The sequence below is a fragment of the Pituophis catenifer genome, unplaced genomic scaffold (assembly GCF_029215685.1).
Source record: "Pituophis catenifer annectens isolate HBS135680 unplaced genomic scaffold, rPitCat1.0.hap2 SCAF_2, whole genome shotgun sequence".
Classification (NCBI taxonomy): Eukaryota; Metazoa; Chordata; class Lepidosauria; order Squamata; family Colubridae; genus Pituophis; species Pituophis catenifer.
In genome coordinates, this window is record NW_027256882.1 from 187,849,322 (window position 1) to 187,867,502 (window position 18,181).

An 18,181-nucleotide genomic window follows, 5' to 3' on the forward strand; every position below is an offset into this window, starting at 1 on the left:
TATGATTAGGGGACTGAAGGATAAAACATACGATGAACGGTTGCAGGAATTGGGCATGGCTAGTCTGAGGAAGAGAAGGACCAGAGGAGACATAATAGCAGTGTTCCAATATTTGAGGGGCTGCCACAGAGAGGAAGGGGTCAAGCTATTTTCAGAGGTGGGATTCAGCTGGTTCACACCAGTTTGGGCGAACCAGTTGTTAACTTTTTGTGCAGTTCGGAAAATCAGCTAATCTCACCACTGACTATTTTCCAAGGCACCTGAAGGCCAGACAAGGAATAATAGATGGAAACTGATCAAGGAGAGATTCAATCTAGAAATAAGGAGACAGTGAGAACAATCAACTAATGGAACAGCTTGCCTTCAGAAGTTGTGGGAGCTTCATCACTGGAGGCTTCCAAGAAAAGATTGGCCTGCCATTTGTCAGAAATGGTGTAGGGTCTCCTGCTTGGGCGGGGGCGTTGGACTAAATGACCTACAAGATCCCTTCCAACTCTATTAATCTAATCTAAAGCATCTAATGGCAAATGTAGAATTCTACCACTAGTATTTTTCAAAATACTACTGGTGTTTTTGAAATTTTACCTCTGAGTTCGAAATTTTAGTTGTAATAGTTGAATTCTGCATTTAGTTATAAGATGGTTCACAGGAGCTGCAGCAGGTTTGTCGTTTGGATTTCTGTTAAACCAAAGGGAGATTCAAATGAATTGCAATGCATTTTTTGGTTTTGAGCTTTCTTAAACCAGGGAGACCCCTGAAATAAAATGGTTTTTCTGCTTCACCTTCCCAAGGAGAACATGAATCAAAAGCTGTTTTTCAGACACAATGTTTGACTAACCTTGAATCTGCTTACAATGGAATTGTGCCTTCATTATAAGACGCTTCACAGGGGTTGCTAACACAACAACTCTCTAGGATGTTGTGTCACACTGTCACAAATTGGTTTCTTTTCTTTTCTTTTTTAATTTTTTAAATTTTTTAAGACAAAGGAACATTTAATACATCAATCCTCCCTTCCCTGTGACATATCGGTGTTATCTTCTAGGCTTCTTCTCCATCTTCTATAAGTTTCTTCTATCTTCATCTTCATCCAAACCATTCTAACATTTCATTACTAAAACAATATTGTAATCATCATTTATACATAGTTATAATGTCTGTCATTTATATCTCTTTTCCAACCAACTATAAAAATAATTCCATGTTTTAAAATATTCTGATTCCTCCTTATCCTTAATCATCAAAGTTAATATATTCATTTCTGCACAATCTAAAAAATCTTTTATTACTTCTTCTTCCAAAGGTATTTTCTCTGATTTCCAATTTTGAGCATACACAATTCTTGTAGCTGTTATTACATGTATGATCAAATATACATTTTCCTTACTAATTTTTTCTGGAAAGATACCCAGAAGGAACAACTCTGGGTTAAATTCAATGTGTTGCTGTATCATTTCTCCCAGACAGATTTTAATTTTGTACCAGTAACCCTTTGCTTCAAGACAAGTCCACCACATATGGTAATAAGATCCTGGTGTTTGATGACATTTCCAGCAGGTAGCCGCTTTATCTTTAAACATTTTTGATAACTTCTCCGGTGGCATATGCCATCTATAAGACATTTTATATTGATTTTCCTTATATGCAGTGGACATTGTTAATTTATAGTTCCTTTCCCATAGTTGTTGCCATTTTTCAAACTTAAGTGGATAACCAAAATTTCTACCCCAGGCTATCATTATTTCTTTTACTTGTTCCTCCTCCAATTCAATGTACAGCAAAAAGTTATAAAAAAATTTTTTATTAAGTTTTCCTCTGTTTCCATAAGTATCTTATTTATTTATTAATTATTTATTTATTTTATTCAATTTGTATCCCGCCCTTCTCCTAGTGGACTCAGGGTGGTGCACAGCCAGAACTAAAACACATACCAATACAAAATTTAAATTTTTAAAAAAGAATTATATGACTTTGGCCCAAAATTTAAAACATTCAAACTAAAACCCATTGACAATTTAAAAGGCTAAAAAAAGCGGGGGGGGGGGGTCATGCCAGCCCTGCTTGATGGAAAAGAAAAGTTTTTAGGGCACGACGAAAGACCCAGAGATCTGATATCCTTCGTATCTCCGGGGGCAAATCGTTCCAGAGGCCAGGAGCTGCCACAGAGAAGGCCCTCCCCCTGGGGGTTGCCAGCCGACATTGCCTGGCTGACGGCACCCTGAGGAGTCCCTCTCTGTGGGAGCGTACTGGTCGGTGGGAGGCTATCGGCGGCAGAAGGCGGTCCCGCAAATACCCAGGTCCTATGCCATGGAATGCTTTAAAGGTGGTGACCAACACCTTGAAGCGCACCCGGAAGACCACTGGAAGCTAATGCAGCTCACTCAGGAGAGGTGTCACATGGGAGCGCCCCCTGCACCAATTGGAGCCTCCGGGTGCTCCTCAAGGGGAGCCCCATGTAGAGAGCATTGCAGTAGTCCAGGCGGGAAGTGACGAGTGCCTGAGTGACTGTGCGTAAGAAGTCCCGATCCAGAAAGGGACGCAACTTATCCCGTTCAGTCTTTTCCATATAAAAACTGTATAATTTAGCATCTTTTTCATATCTTGATCTTATCTGCATATACATATACCAATTTATCTTAATTCCCTGTTGTTCCAATTCTCGTTTCTCTTTCAATTCCCCCTTATCCGTTAATAACTCATTATTTCTAACAATATTACCAAAATTAAAGACATTTGGGTGTGTTAAAGCTTGATAACCATATTGGTATTTTCACATAAAATTTATCTCTAACCTTCTCCCATACCAGTAACAATGCATTTCTTATATAATGTCTATGAAAGTATGTGTGTATCTTACTTCCACCATGCCATAAAAAGGCATGCCAACCCAGTTGTAAATCATGCCCTTCCAGTGTTAGCAACCTTATATTTCCTAGTTCAATTCATTCCTTCAATCATGTCAATGCTGCTGCTTGATAATATAATTCTCAATTTGGTAAACCAAATCCCCCTTGTACTCTCGTGTCTTGCAACATTCTTAAACTTATTCTTACTTTTTTCCTTTGCCATATAAATTTCCTCATGATCTTATTAAGATATTGAAAGGAAGTCTTTTCAATTTTTATTGGCACAGTTTAGAATAAAAATAATAGTCTTGGTAATATGTTCATCTTTATCAATGCAATCCGACCCATAAGTGATAGTTGAAGGTTCTTCCATTTTTCCAAGTCTTTTTCAATTTGTTGCTTTAACTTGTAGTAGTTTTCTTTTATTGTTGCACATTTTGAGGTTAGGTATACTCCCAAATATTTCTCTTTTTTCACCACTTGTATATCTATATTTTCTTTTATCTCTCTATTTTATTTTTCTGTTGTATTCTTCACCAAAAAAATTTTTTCTTTGTTTATTTCCAAACTAGATACTTTTCCATATCCTTCTATCTGTTCTAATAATTTAGGGCCTGTTATTTGCGGTTCCTCTATAATGAAAACCAAATCATCGGCAAACGCTTGTAGTTTGTACTCCTCTTTTTTGACTTTCATCCCTTTTATCTCATCACTCCATCTAATGTTCCTGTTTAAAACTTCTAAAGTCAAAATAAACAGCAATGGTGATAGAGGACATCCTTGCCTGGTACCTTTCATTATATTAATCCTTCCTGTCATTTCTCCGTTCATCATTATGTTGGCAAATTGTTCGTCACATATTGTTTTTATAGTATTTATAAATCTCTCCCCAAAATCTATTCTCTGTAATTGCTTTATCATAAACTGCCAGTTCACATTATCAAAGGCTTTCTGTGCATCCAGGTACATCAACACCATTTGTTTTTCTAGGTAGTCTCATAATATTCCAAGGTATTCAAAATCATCCTAATTTGCCTTTTTGGTAAGAATCCATTTTGATCACTGTGGATATATTCATTTAATGGTTTTTTTTCAACCTATTTGCCATTATTGAAGCAAAAATCTTATAATCTACATTTAATAATGAAATCAGTCTATAATTTTTAATAAATTGTAAATCTGTATCTTCTTTAGGTATGAGTGTCACATATGCCTCTTTCCAGGAGTGAAATGCTCCCGGTTCGGACCAGATCACCCGATCCGGTAGCGATGGCGGTGGGTGGTTCAGAGAACCGGTAGCAAAAATCCCTGCGGGCCCCCCCCCCCCCATGCCCAGCTGAGCCGCACGATCATCAGAGGCTTTTTTTTTTACTTTTAAAAGCATTTTTTCTACAACCTCTTCCGATGAAAAAATGCTTTTAAAAGTAAAAAATGATCTGGGTTCTAAATTTTTTTACCACCAGTTCTGTGGGCGTGGCTTATTTTGTGGGTGTGGCTTGATCGTCATGTGACAATTGTTTAGGATTTAGCAGAGATACTGGTCTACCAGGCCTTTAACTGCTTGCAGAGCTGTACTGGTCTACTCATTTGTTATTGGAGGCACCGGTCTACCCATTTGTTTTTGGAGACACCGGTCTACTCATTTATTTTTGGAGGCACTGGTCTACCACCACACTGCCTTTTAACACTGATCAGCTGTAGGGCGGCCCTTTGAAGCCCCACGGCAAGAGTTTAAACAGTTTTTTTCCTTCTAGCCGATCAGCTGGGATTCGGGAGGCAGCAATAGATTGGGGGTGGGGCCAAATAAAAGGTAAGAAAAATGCAGTGGGGGGTGGGGGGGGCGGGAGGGCCCAGCTCCCGAACAAAGAGAACCAGTTCAGTGACATCATATTGTCACTGCTACCGGCTCGGCCAAATCGGGAGGAACCCACCACTGGCCCGGATGCCCAGGGAGGCCAAAAATGGGGCCATTTTTGACCTCCCTCACCTCCAGAAGATAGAGAGAAAGACATACAGAGAGAGAGAGAGAGAGAGAGAGAGAGAGAGAGAGAAAGAAAGAGAGAGATAGATAGACAGAGAGAGAAAGAGAAAGAGAAATAAAGAGAGAGAGAGATAGATACAGAGAGATAGAGATAGAGAGGGAGGGAGGAAAAGCGAGAAAGTGAGACAGAGAAAGAAAGAGAGAGAGAGAAAGAGGGAAGGAGGGAAAGCGAGAAAGAGAGACAGAGAAAGAGAGAAAGAAAGAAAGACACACACACACAGATATAGACAGAGAGAAAGAGAAAGAGAGGGAGAGGGAGGGAAAGAGAGAGACAAGACACACACACAGAGAGAGTAAGGACCAGCTTCTCCCCCCCTTCCAAGAAAGTATGAACTCTTGAGAACTTTGTATTTCAAAAGGAATCTTTTATTGAAAGGGATGAAAGCAAGTCAAAACTCAAAGGAGGCTCTGGGGTCTCTCAGGGCATGCAGTTCAGGATAAAGGAAATTATCAAGGCATGTTTCCTGCTTTTATGGGACAATGCCAGCTTTTTATCAACTTGCGAATGGAAGGAAGAGATAGGGCCCGACTCTCCATGGACATAACATGAGGAACTCTTGCGATACTGAGACAGGCTCTACATGCCGGTGGGGCCGCTCCAGGGATTTATCTTGTCACAGTGCAATGATAATCCTGCGGCGGGGCACTTCGGCCTCTTTAAGAAATTACATCTAGTTTCCCGCACTTTTTGGTGGCCCTGATTGTGACACAATGTCCAGGCTTATGCCACGTCCTGTGTTTGCTGCCGTCAGGCAAAGTTGGGAATGGGAGCCCCTCCAGGGCTGCTTCAGCCATTGCCAACACCAGAAAGACCCTGAGGTGCCATTTCCATGGACTTCTTGATGGATTTGCCTCTGTCTTCTGGATAACCGATTGTGTTCTTGTTGGTGGACCCCATGTTGGGGGTTACCGACAGCTTGCATCACCGCCCGCTTGTTTATCCAACACATCTTCCTGCTGCACAGCCAACCTGATAGGGTTGTTTCGCACGATGGGGTGGAAATTCATCGGACACCTTCTCGCTAACTACCTCAGCCAAATCCTGGTATTCTTTGGGGATGCTAGTGGTTGCAGAAGGGTGGCTGGTCATTGCCGTTTCCCTGCTTTCCTTTCCTTCCTCCTTCACGTTTGTGAAAGTTACATGCCTCTGGAATTTTTTTTTTTTATTGAAAACTTTTAGAGAATTTTACAAATGTTTTCCCATCCCACCTCCCCCTTCCCTCCCCAACCCTCCTCCCCGACTTCCCAGAGCAAAATATAGGGTATAGCATTCAACAAACATATACTAACATAAGCTAACCATCTATAGACTCCTATCTTCCTTTTGTGCTTTAACTCCCCTTTTACTTGACTAAATATAAGAACTTTTCGAAAATCTCTATTTTCATTCATAAACTATTTGAAACTTTTTAGTCCGATATTTGTTTTGAATATAGTCAATCCATCTTCTCCATTCCAAAATATATCTTTCATTTGAATAGTCCTTCAAATATGCTGAAATTTTGGCCATCTCTGCTAAATTTGCTACTTTTTAGTGTCCATTCTTCAATCATAGGAAAATCTTCCTTCTTCCAATACTGTGCCACCAAAAGTCTTGCTGCAGTTATTAAATTTAAAATCAAATTAGTCTCTATAACCATACAATCTGTAATTATACCCAGAAAAAACAGCTGTGGGGTAAACTTTATCTTCTTTTTAAGAATGTTTTGCATAATCCACCATATTTTATCCAAAATGCTTTGATTTTTTTACATGTCCACCATTTATGATAATACGTGGCATCATCACACTCACATCTCCAACACTTAGATTGTAAACTTGGGTACATACGAGCTAACTTTTTAGGATCTAGATGCCATCTATAAAACATTTTATAAAAATTTTCTCTCAGATTTTGAGCTTGCGTAAATTTTATATTTCTAACCCATATTTTTTCCCACGTTTCCATCATTATTGGTTCCTCAATATTTTGTGCCCATTTTATCATACAATCTTTAACTAATTCCATTTCTGAATCTATTTCTATCAGTGTATTGTACAACCTTTTTATATGCATTTGACTCTGGTCTCTGATTTGTTTTACCAAGTTTTCATCCATTTGCATGATACCAATTTTCTGATCCTCTTTCCATCTAGCTTGTAACTGTCCGTACTGAAACCAAGTTTGAATTATCCTTTCTTCTTTTAATACATTCAAAGACTTTAACTGTAATGTACCTCTTTCCATATTAAGAAACTCTTTATATGTAATCAGATCTTGTTTTTGTTCTACATTTATATTCTCTATCGCATGTCTGGGTACTGCCCATATGGGTATCTTATCATTTAGTTTGTATTGATACGTTTTCCAGACATGCAATAAAACATTCTTTAATATATGGCTTTTAAAAGTCTTATCCACCTTTTTGTCATATAATAAATAGGCATGCCAACCATATAACAAGTCATATCCCTCAATATTCAAAATTCTTTCTTCTGTTAAATTAATCCAATCACTGATTGCTGATAGGGCAGCTGCTTCATAATATTATCTTAAATTGGGCATTTTGAGACCTCCTCTTTCACGTATATCTTGCATTATCTTTAATTTTATTCTCGTTTTTTTCCCTGCCCAAACGAAATTATTAATACCCTTCTGCCATTCCCCCAAATTTGTGTCTTTTTTGAGTATTGGTATCATTTGAAAAAGAAATAAAAACTTAGGCAAAACATTCATTTTTATTGCTGCTATTCTTCCCAACAGGGACAATTGTAGTTTTTTCCAATTGTCCATCTCTTTCTGTATTTTTTGCCATAACGGTTCATAATTATACTTATATAATTTTACATTTGAAGTTGTAATATAAACCCCTGTATTTAACCTTTTTTACTATTTCAAATCATGTTACTCTTTCTAGTTCTTCTTTTTGGTTTATAGTCATATTTTTAGCTATTATCTTTGTTTTCTGTGTGTTTATTTTAAATCCAGATACTTGTCCATATTGATTAATTATATCCATTAAACCTATAGCCAATTGCACTGGTTGGGTTAAAGTAACAACCAAGTCATCTGCAAATGCTCGTAATCTGTAATCATAATGCTTAATTTTAATTCCCTTTATTTTATCTGACCCACGTATTTTATTCAACAAAAGTTCCAAAGTCAAGATAAACAGTAGTGGAGACAGGGGACATCCCTGTCTTGTCATTTTTCAATTTTAAAGTTTTCTGTTACACTACCATTGATTATTAGTTGTGCTGTTTGTTTCTGGTATATTGCCTTAATAGATTGAGTAAAATAATCTCCAAACTGCATCTTTTCTATTATTTTCATTAAAAAATGCCAATTCAATTGATCAAATGCTTTCTCCGCATCCAAAAATATAAGCACTGCAGGGACTTGGTTATTCTTCCCCAAATACTCCAATATATTAACAATTTGCCTTACATTACTTTTCATTTGTCTCCCTTTTATAAATCCAGATTGATCATTATAAATCATCTGTTGCATAACTAACATTAACCTGTTTGCTAATATTTTAGCAAAAATCTTATAATCTGTGTTAAGAAGTGATATAGGCCTGTAGTTTTTTGGCTGACTATGGTCTTGGTCCTCCTTCAGAATCAAAGAAATAAAAGCTGTTCTCCAAGATGGGGGTACATCTCCTCCAAATTGTATTTTACTAAATAATTCCTTAAATGGTTCCACCATTTCTAACTGCAAATTTTTATAATAGACGGCTGTCAATCCATCTGTTCCCGGAATCTCTGGAATTTTACGGTTCCTCTCTTCCAGTTTATTTTTGGGTTCCACTTCCGCAGGCACGTTAGTCCTAGGACTAGTGGCCATTACATTCATATACATTCATTGTGAGGGTCTCACTATGATACCCCAGCTTAATTTGCAATGGTTCCATGGCAAAATTGGCTGGTTCCCCCCCCCCAGTACAGTTTTGTCTAGCTGGCAAAAAGTGTTGGGGGTTTTTCATTTTCCTTAGGTGAATTCCCAATCTCTCTGCCAGGGTTGGGCTAATTAGGCATTGGTTGCACCCTGAGTCCAGCAATGCTGCTACTTCCTCCCCTTTCCCTTGGCTGGGGATAAAAAGTCTTAGGGGTAGGGTAAGCAGTTCAATTGGGTTGCTTATCAGTGGGTCATCTTCCGGATCGCTTTCAGAATGGCTCAGGTCCTCTCGGGTCATCGGAGTTCCTTCCTCTGATTTTGGAGGGGAACGGAATTTTGTAGTCTCTTGGCTTCTCAGCACAGTTTCTTTTCCTCGGGGGTTGGGTTTTGCAGGCTTCCCCCCTGACAGGCAATCAGGCTTTCCGGTGGGGGTTTTCGACTGGCATTCTGTTGTGCAGTGCTCCTCTTTCCCACACTTAAAACAACCTGGTGGCCTTGGTTCCATGGCAGTTTGGGGTTTGAATGGCTCCCAGTTCCCCTGGGGTGGGGATCTTCTCCAGGCTCTGCCGGTGCGGTACTGGTTTCGGGTCATGTCAATCTCTGCCTCCTCTGCTGTCAGGTACCATTTATGCAGGTGATTAGGGGCACCACGGCCAGTCAGGCAGTGTACAGGTTGTTGTTGAGTCCACCTTTGAACCAGCAGACTAGAATATCTTCTGGCCAGTTGACTCGGCCAGCCAGGTCCCGGAATTCTTCGGTATAGTCCGCTATAGGATGGTGGTCTTGCTTAACTACTCTGATGCAGTCGCAGGCTTTGTGATTGGCTAGGGGACCTTCGAAATGGTGATGCAGGGATGTCATGAATAGATCAAAGTTTTGTAGCTCTGGAGCATTGGAGTTGCAGAGGCTAATCCATCCACCTGGATGCTGTGCCTTCGAGGGCAAGTGTAATTTATTTTATTTATTTTATTTTATTGAATTTCTATACCGCCCTACTCCCGAAGGACTCAGGGCGGTGCACAGCCATAAAATAAAACACATAGATATACAAAATTTAAAATCGAATAAAATGAATTAAATAAATTTGGCTGAATTAATACCCATAATTTAAAATACCCATATTTTAAAATACATTAAAAATTTAAAATTTACACTTAGAAGGGAGAAGATTTAGGCGAGGCCAGCTTGATGAAATAAAAGCGTCTTCAGCTCGCGGCGGAAGGTGCGCAGATCCGGAATCCTCCGTATCTCTGGGGGGAGCTCATTCCAGATCGTCGGTGCCCCCACAGAGAAGGCTCTCCCCCTAGGGGCCGACAGTCGACATTGTTTGGCCGACGGCACCTGGAGGAGCCCCTCTCTGTGGGAGCGTACTGGTCGGTGGGAGGCTGTTAATGGTAGTAGGCAGTCCCGTAAGTAACCAGGTCCTAAGCCATGGAGCGCTTTAAAGGTGGTAACCAGAACCTTGAAGCGCACCCGGAAGACCACTGGGAGCCAGTGCAGCTCGCGCAGGAGAGGTGTTACATGGGAGCTCCATGTTGCTCCCATAACCACCCGCGCGGCCGCACTCTGCGCCAGTTGGAGCCTCCGGGTGCACCTCAAGGGGAGCCCCATGTAGAGAGCATTACAATAGTCCAGACGAGAGGTGACGAGGGCATGAGTGACTGTGCGTAACGAGTCCTGATCTAGAAAGGGACGCAACTGGCGAATCAGGCGAACCTGATGAAAAATCCTCCCAGTCACGGCCGTCAAGTGCTCTTCTAAAGACAGCCGTGAGTCCAGGAGGACGCCCAAGTTACGAGCCCTTTCCGTGGGGGCCAATGATTCACCCCCAATAGCCAGCGATGGTGCCAGCTGACTATATCGGGACGTCAGAAACCACAGCCACTCGGTCTTGGATGGGTTGAGCCTGAGCCCGTTTCTCCCCATCCAGATCCGTACGGCCTCCAGGCACTGGGACATCACTTCAAGGGCATCGTTGGGGTGGTCCAGGGTGGAGATGTACAGCTGGGTGTCGTCAGCATACAGATGGTACTTCACCCCGAAACCACGGATGATCTCGCCCAGCGGCTTTACATAAATGTTGAACAGAAGGGGCGAGAGAACTGATCCCTGCGGCACCCCACATATAAGGGGCCTCGGGGTCGATCTCTGCCCCCCTGTCAACACAAACTGCGACCAGTCAGAGAGAAAGGAGGAGAACCACCGTAAAACGGTGCCTCCCACCCCCAACCCTTCCAGTCGGTGCAGCATGATACCATGGTCGATGGTATCAAAAGCCGCTGAGAGGTCTAGCAGGACCAGGACAGAGGAACAACCCCTGTCCCGAGCCCTCCAGAGATCATCAACCAACGCGACCAATGCCGTTTCCGTGCTGTACCTAGGTTTGAAGCCCGACTGGAACGGATCTAGATACGACGCTTCATCCAGGTACTGGGGTAGCTGTCGCGCAACCACACTCTCAACAACCTTCGCAACGAAGCAAAGGTTGGAGACTGGACGATAATTAGCCAATGCTGCCGGGTCCAGGGAAGGCTTCTTGAGGAGAGGCCTTACCACCGCCTCTTTCAGGGCGGCGCGAAAGACACCCTCACCCAACGAAGCATTTATAATCCCCTGGAGCCAGCCTCGTGTCACCTCTCGGGAAGCCAGCACTAACCAGGAGGGACACGGGTCCAACAAACATGTGGTCGCGTTCAATCTACCCAGAATCCTGTCCACGTCATCTGGGATCACAGGATCAAACTCATCCCAGATAACAGTCTCAAGACCTGTCTCTGTCACCCTCGCTGGATCTATCCCGTCAGAGTCCAGACCTGCCCGAATCTGAGTGATTTTGTCATACAGATACTGAACAAAATCCTCGGCTCTTCCCTCCAAGGGGTCCTCCCGTGCTTCCTGGTGGAGCAGGGAGCGGGTCTCCCTAAACATGGTGGCCGGGCGATTATCTGATGACGCAATAAGAGCAGTAAAATGAGTACATTTTGCTGCTTTTATCGCCACTAGGTAACTCCTAATATGAGATCTTACCAGTGTTCGGTCAGATTCAGAAAGACTAGCCCTCCAACAGCTCTCTAGGTGTCTTTTCCGGCGCTTCATCTCCCTCAGCTCCTCGGTGAACCAAGGAGCCAGGTGAGATCGGCGCCAGGTCAGAGGCCGCAAAGGCACGACTCGATCCAGGGCTCCAGCAGCCGCCCTATCCCAGGCGGCCACTAGGTCCCCAGATGAGGCGTGAGCCAGAACCTCCGGGATTGGCCCAAGCTCCATCTGGAACCTATCAGGTTCCATCAGGCGCCTGGGGCGGTACCATTTTACTGGTTCCGCCTCCCTGCAGCGGGGTGCTGCGGTTCGAAGGTCAAGGCAAAGGAGCGAGTGATCTGACCATGACAAGGGCTCCATGACTATATCCCCTATCTCGAGATCACTCAACCACTGTCCAGAGACAAAAACCAAGTCCAGTGTGTTTCCCCCAGTGTGCGTAGGGCCATGAATTAGTTGGGTCAGGTCCATGGCCGTCATGGAAGCCATGAACTCACGAGCCACCTCAGACGCCTCACCCACGGATGGCAGGTTGAAGTCCCCCATGACCATAAGTCTGGGGGTATCAACCGCCACCGCGGCAATAACGTTGAGTAGCTCGGGCAGAGCTGCCGCCATGTGGCAGGGAGCCAGGTACGTGATCAGCAAACCCATCTGAACCCCGTGGCCCCACTTCACAAGGAGGGACTCACAACCAGCTGTCTGAGGTACAGTGGTCTCCCTCGGCCTAAGGCCTTCTCTAATAATAACCGCTACTCCCCTGCCCCTCCCCTGTGACCTCGGCTGATGGAATGCGTGGAAACCTGGTGGGCACATTTCTACCAGAGGGACCCCTCCCTCTGGGCCCAACCAGGTCTCCATAATACCCGCCAGGTCCGCTCCCCCCTCGTAAACAAGATCACAGATGAGGGGGCCTTTATTTACTACAGACCTGGTGTTGCACAACATCAGACGAAGGCCCGGGCCCTGAAGGTCTGTACTACCTGGAGAACGGGTGGAGCCTTGGGGGCCAGAGCACTCTACCGCTTGAAGACAGCGGGTGCGTGCTCCCTTAACATGATATGGCCCCCTGCTCCCACCATATCTACCCCTCCCACACACAGTACCGATGGTAAAAACATAGTCTGGACCAGCTCGACTCCCTCCGGATCCCCCACCACCCCCGCCGAACGTCCTGGCCAAGCCCGACTCTCCCCCTAGTGGGTCATCCCCCAAAGCCACAATCCTAATTCCAATCCCACCCCCCTCCCAGAACCCCTTAAAAGTTTAAACAAGGACAATTTTAAAAAACCCCGCAGCCCCCTCTTTGCGGCATGCCACCTCTCGGGACTCCAGAGCCCGTCATCGAGGTAGGCCCTCGATAGAATGGAGGGCCAAGCCTGCGAGAGGGGGGAGTCTCGCAGACCAAGAAGCTCTGCTGCTGAGTACATTAATCATAATGTGTGACACGACCATATCCTGAGGGTGTATATAAAAGACCGAGGAGAAGACAAAGGAATGGGGGATCTCAGAGACATATTTGCAGGACCAAGTCCCCTGTCCCCTCACAACAGAGGACATAGTCCAAAGCCAGGACGACCACAGTTCCAAGGGGGAAATAGATCCAACCACCCTCTCACGGTAATGACTTGCACTTGTGCCCCCTGGGTTGGGAAATTCCACCTGTACTCTTGCATGTAACTTGAGCCAGGAAAAATCCCAATTTTGAGGGTCTCTGTCAAATTTTACTCCCAAGGGAGAGAGCTGTGGGCCCCTGGGTTGGCCGAGGATGATCGCCTAGGCTGGGACTGTGGGAGGTTGGGTACCTGGTGTGGCTGCTGCTCTGCCGGCTTGGTCATCTGCTTGCTCAGCTGCTGCTGGGTCAGGGGTGATGGCTTGAGTTTCCTTGGCTACTGATCCACCTGCTCTCCTTTGTGGGCGACCCTGTACACCTCAAATGTTGAGATTTTCCAGGGCTTCCATCACAATACAGTTGATGTACTGCTTCAGTCGATCATCCACCAGTGCTTCCTCAGACGGCTCTTCCTGATTGGAGAGGGCCTCCAGCTCCCTTTTCCACCCAGGCTTACGGCTGCTGTGGGTGAGGGTCACCCCCTTGGCTCTTCCATCCCAGCTGTCTTTTTTTCCTACACCGATCAACCATCAGGGCTTTATGGGGCTTCCTAGGACAAGCTTCGATATCCTCGATGGGACATATGGAGCCAATGTCTGGCTGGGAAATTGTTGAGGTTTCTCCCCAGCACTCGGCTTCTCTTTGTTCACTGTTTCATTCAGACATTGTTGCAGGATCCCTTTGGTAGAGTGGAAATTAAGGGAATTTTTTTTTTCTCTCCGGGTTGACCATTATTGCAGAGCCTGCTTTATGTAAGGACCAGCTTCTCCCCTCCTTCCAAGAAAGTATGAACTCTTGAGAACTTTGTATTTCAAAAGGAACCTTTTATTGAAAGGGATGAAAGCAAGTCAAAACTCAAAGCAGGCTCTGGGGTCCCTCAGGGCATGCAGTTCAGGATAAAGAAAATTAGGAACCCCTGCCCACCTTCCGATGTGGATTCCAGCCAATCCGGAGGTGTGAATACGAATTGCATCAGCCGCTCTGAGAAACAGATATGAAGAGTTTCTCAGGGTCATTTTACAATCCACTCGTTCCCCCCTTTTTCCGAAGTGTGAGATTTCTTCAGGGATTCCTGGTGCCAGGCAACAGTTATAAATCAGGGTAAAGTTTATACAAAGAGGATCAGGCAAGAAATTGGATACTTAGGAAAAGAACTATATGTGACGCTCTAAATCCCCCCCCCTTCTTCCAGGAAGAATGGCAGATACATGGATCTGACAGAGAGACAGGGAGGGAGGGAGGGAGGGAGAGGGGGGGAGGGAGAGAGAGAGAGACTTATTGATTGTCTGCTGTTTGTGGCTGAGAAGAATTGCTGCAAAACTGAGTTTCCTGAAGTGGATTACTAGACTACAAGACTCCTAAACAACTGAAAAAATGATCTAGTAAAAAGAAAACAAAAGAGCAACATGCAAACAAAAGCAAATAAAACTCCCCCAGGAGCAAAACAAATTAAAGTTTAATTTGTGTGCATTGTTTAATGGACTGCTAAATTGACCACGCCCACCTAGTCACATGACTTAGCCATGCCCATCCAGTCACATGACCATCTAGCCACGCCCACCCAGCCAATCCGGCCCAACAACAATCTGAGCTTATTTTGTGTGTACCAAAGGAAAGCAAAATTGCTATAATCTGATTATTTGCCAAATTTAAATGAAACAGAAATGAGTGAAATGCAATCCATTACTTGATTATTTTTCCCTGGAATAAAATAAATCAAATGTGTTTTTTTGGTTTTTTTTTTAATGTACCAGAAATTTTAGTGGAAAATTGCTTTTTTTTTTTTTTTTTTCAAGTCAAAGAGACATTAGAGAAAACAACATAATTTCCAGATTCTCCTAACTAGAGACAGCATGGATCAGTAGCCCCTTTTTAGTTCTGCTGTTCCACTATCTTGGAAACCTGAACTACAGGTAGTCCTCAATTTATGACCACAATTGACCCCAAAATTTCTGTTGCTGTGAGATTTTCAACTAATTTATTTGGTTTATTATATCTGACTGAGATATCACCTGTTATAAAAATGGTTTGTGGTAGTTTTCTTATGTTGACCATAAGAGGACATTCCAAACCAAGAAATGGTCACACAGAATATTCCTCTTTGCCATATAGTAGTTTCCTTTTTCTCTCACCACAAGAGGGCAGTCCAACATCGCTGCAACGTTTTATTCTTTTAAGATGGAACTCTTTTCTTCTTTTTAATGAAGATTCTAATATATGAACAATGTGTGAATTTCTCATAATGAAGGTGTTCTTAATACAAAGATATATCCATTCATGCATTTATTTAATTCAGTGTTATATATTTTTGATTTGATTTTAGTTTGATATACTGAAAGGACCAAGATAGCATTTTTGAAATTCAAACAAGTTGTACTCTCTTCAGTGAGAAACACTAGTAAAATATATTTCATTTCTGCCTTTACTAGCTAGCAATATTTGTTCCATAATTTTCACCTCATAAAAAACCAATTTATCTAGGATGATGTGACACAACATCCTAGAGAGTTGTTGTGTTAGCAACCCCTATGAAGGATCTTATAGTGAAGGCACAATTCCATTGTAAGCAGATTCAAGGTTAGTCAAACATTGTGTCTGAAAAACAGCTTTTGATTCATGTTCTCCTTGGGAAGGTGAAGCAGGAAAACATTTTATTTCTGGAGTCTCCCTGGTTTAAGAAAGCTCAAAACAAAAAATATGTTGCAATTCATTAGAATCTTCCATTGAGTGCAGTAAATACAGAATAACAGGAAGGGACCTTGGAGGTCTTTTAGTACCCCACCCCATCACCCTGCAACCACTGAAGCAGGAGATCCTATACTATTTCAGACAAGTGGCTGTTCAATCTGTTCTTAAAAACCTCCATGATTTTGGAGGCAAGTTGTTCCACTGAATAATTGTTCTCACTGACAGGAAATTTCTCCTTAGTTTTAGGTTGGATCTCTCTTTATTAAGCTTCCATCTGTTACTTCTTGCCCTGCCCCCAGATTCAAAGTCAATCAAACTTCAAAATCTGAAAAAACAGCTGTTGAATTATGTTCTCTCTAAGAAAGAGATTCAGGAAACCTTTTGGTTTCATGAATCTCTCTGGCTTAACAGAGATCCAAGAAAGAAATCTGTGAAATGTCACTGGATTACATCATACTACCAAATGGAGTCCATACAAATGGAAGTTCTGTAAATTATAAATTATTACAACTGCAAAAGGTGATCACATGATCCCAGGTCACTGCAACCATCCTAAATATGAGATAATTACTAAGAATCATAATTTTGATCACATGACCATGGGGATGCTTCAATGATTATAAGTGTGAAAAATGATCATAAGTCACTTTGAACGGTTACTAAATGAACTGTTTTAAATCCAGGACTACCTGTTATAGGATGCCCATGTTATAAGAAAGACTTTACTTTTAACACACTAAATTTATATTACAGATCTAACTTGTGATTGAATTGGTAATTGATCTCTATTGTTATGTTCCTCTTAGTTTATACGATGGACTCCTTTTTCTAAATATCTTGTTTTCCCAAAAACAAGACCCAACCAGAAAATAAGCCCTAGCATGATTTTTAGGATGCTCATAATAAAAGCCCTACCCCCAAAATAAGCCCCAGTTAAGATCGTCAGCCCTGGGGAGTGGGTGGGCATGGCCAGAACAGGAGGTGGCAAGCACATAGGGGTTGACAGTGTCCAGCACAAGCTGTAGCCGCCGGCCCCTCGGATGGCACACTCTGGGCCTGGGCAACCTGCGCAGCGCAAGTGAGTCTGAACACTGTGACTACTGGATCAACCCTCAAAGCAGCAGGCAGAGGCAGAGGTGCAGAGGGGAGGCATGCAATCTGGCCTGCCAGATGCACCACATGGTCATTTGGCCTGTTGCAGCCATGGGCAAGTAAATACAGATGGACAGCCTATTTTTCAAAGAACCTGAGGGCAGGACAAGAAGCAATGGATAGAAGATTATTAAAGGGAGTTCCAACCTAGAATTAAGGAGAAAATTCCTGACAGTGAGAACAATTGATTAGTGGAAATACTTGCCTCCAGAATTTGTGAGTGCTTTATCACTTTTAAGAGGAAATTGGACATCTATTTGTCTGAAATGGTATAGGGTCTCCTGCTTAAGTTTGGGGGTTGGACTAGAAGATCTCCAAGATCCCTTCCAACTCATTATTCTATTATTCTGATACTACATGCACACCACAGTCAAAGCTTCTTCGACTATAGAGGAGATATATTGTATGTTCCTAGTTTACTTGTGTGAAACAGATTATTGTAAGTTTTTAAAGTACTGAAAAAATTGCAAAGTCTATGAGAAAATTGGCTGCATTCAAGTGAACTCCACCCACCATTCAGGAGACTTTTATGGAACCCTAAATTTCCATGAAACAGATGTTTTGAAAAACTCTTGGCTTGGTCAACTCCTGCCTCCGTATGAAATTGTGAAATCAGTTCCTAAGCAACTTAGAAATTTTTTGATGCAGTTATGAAAACTATGAGCACCAGCATTCCTAGTTTTTCATTGACTTATTGTGAATATTATTATAATATTTTACAATTGTTTACAACACATTGCTAAATATTTATTACTCTTGTTAGAATTACTTATGAATACATGTGTTTTATCAAATTAGGATGAATATATTGAACAATTTTCAATATCGTTAACAAAATTAATTATTTCAGACTGATGGTTCCTAGGTATCATGCTTCTCCTTAAAATATCCTATTTTCCTATGTTATTTTATATTGAAAAAGTACA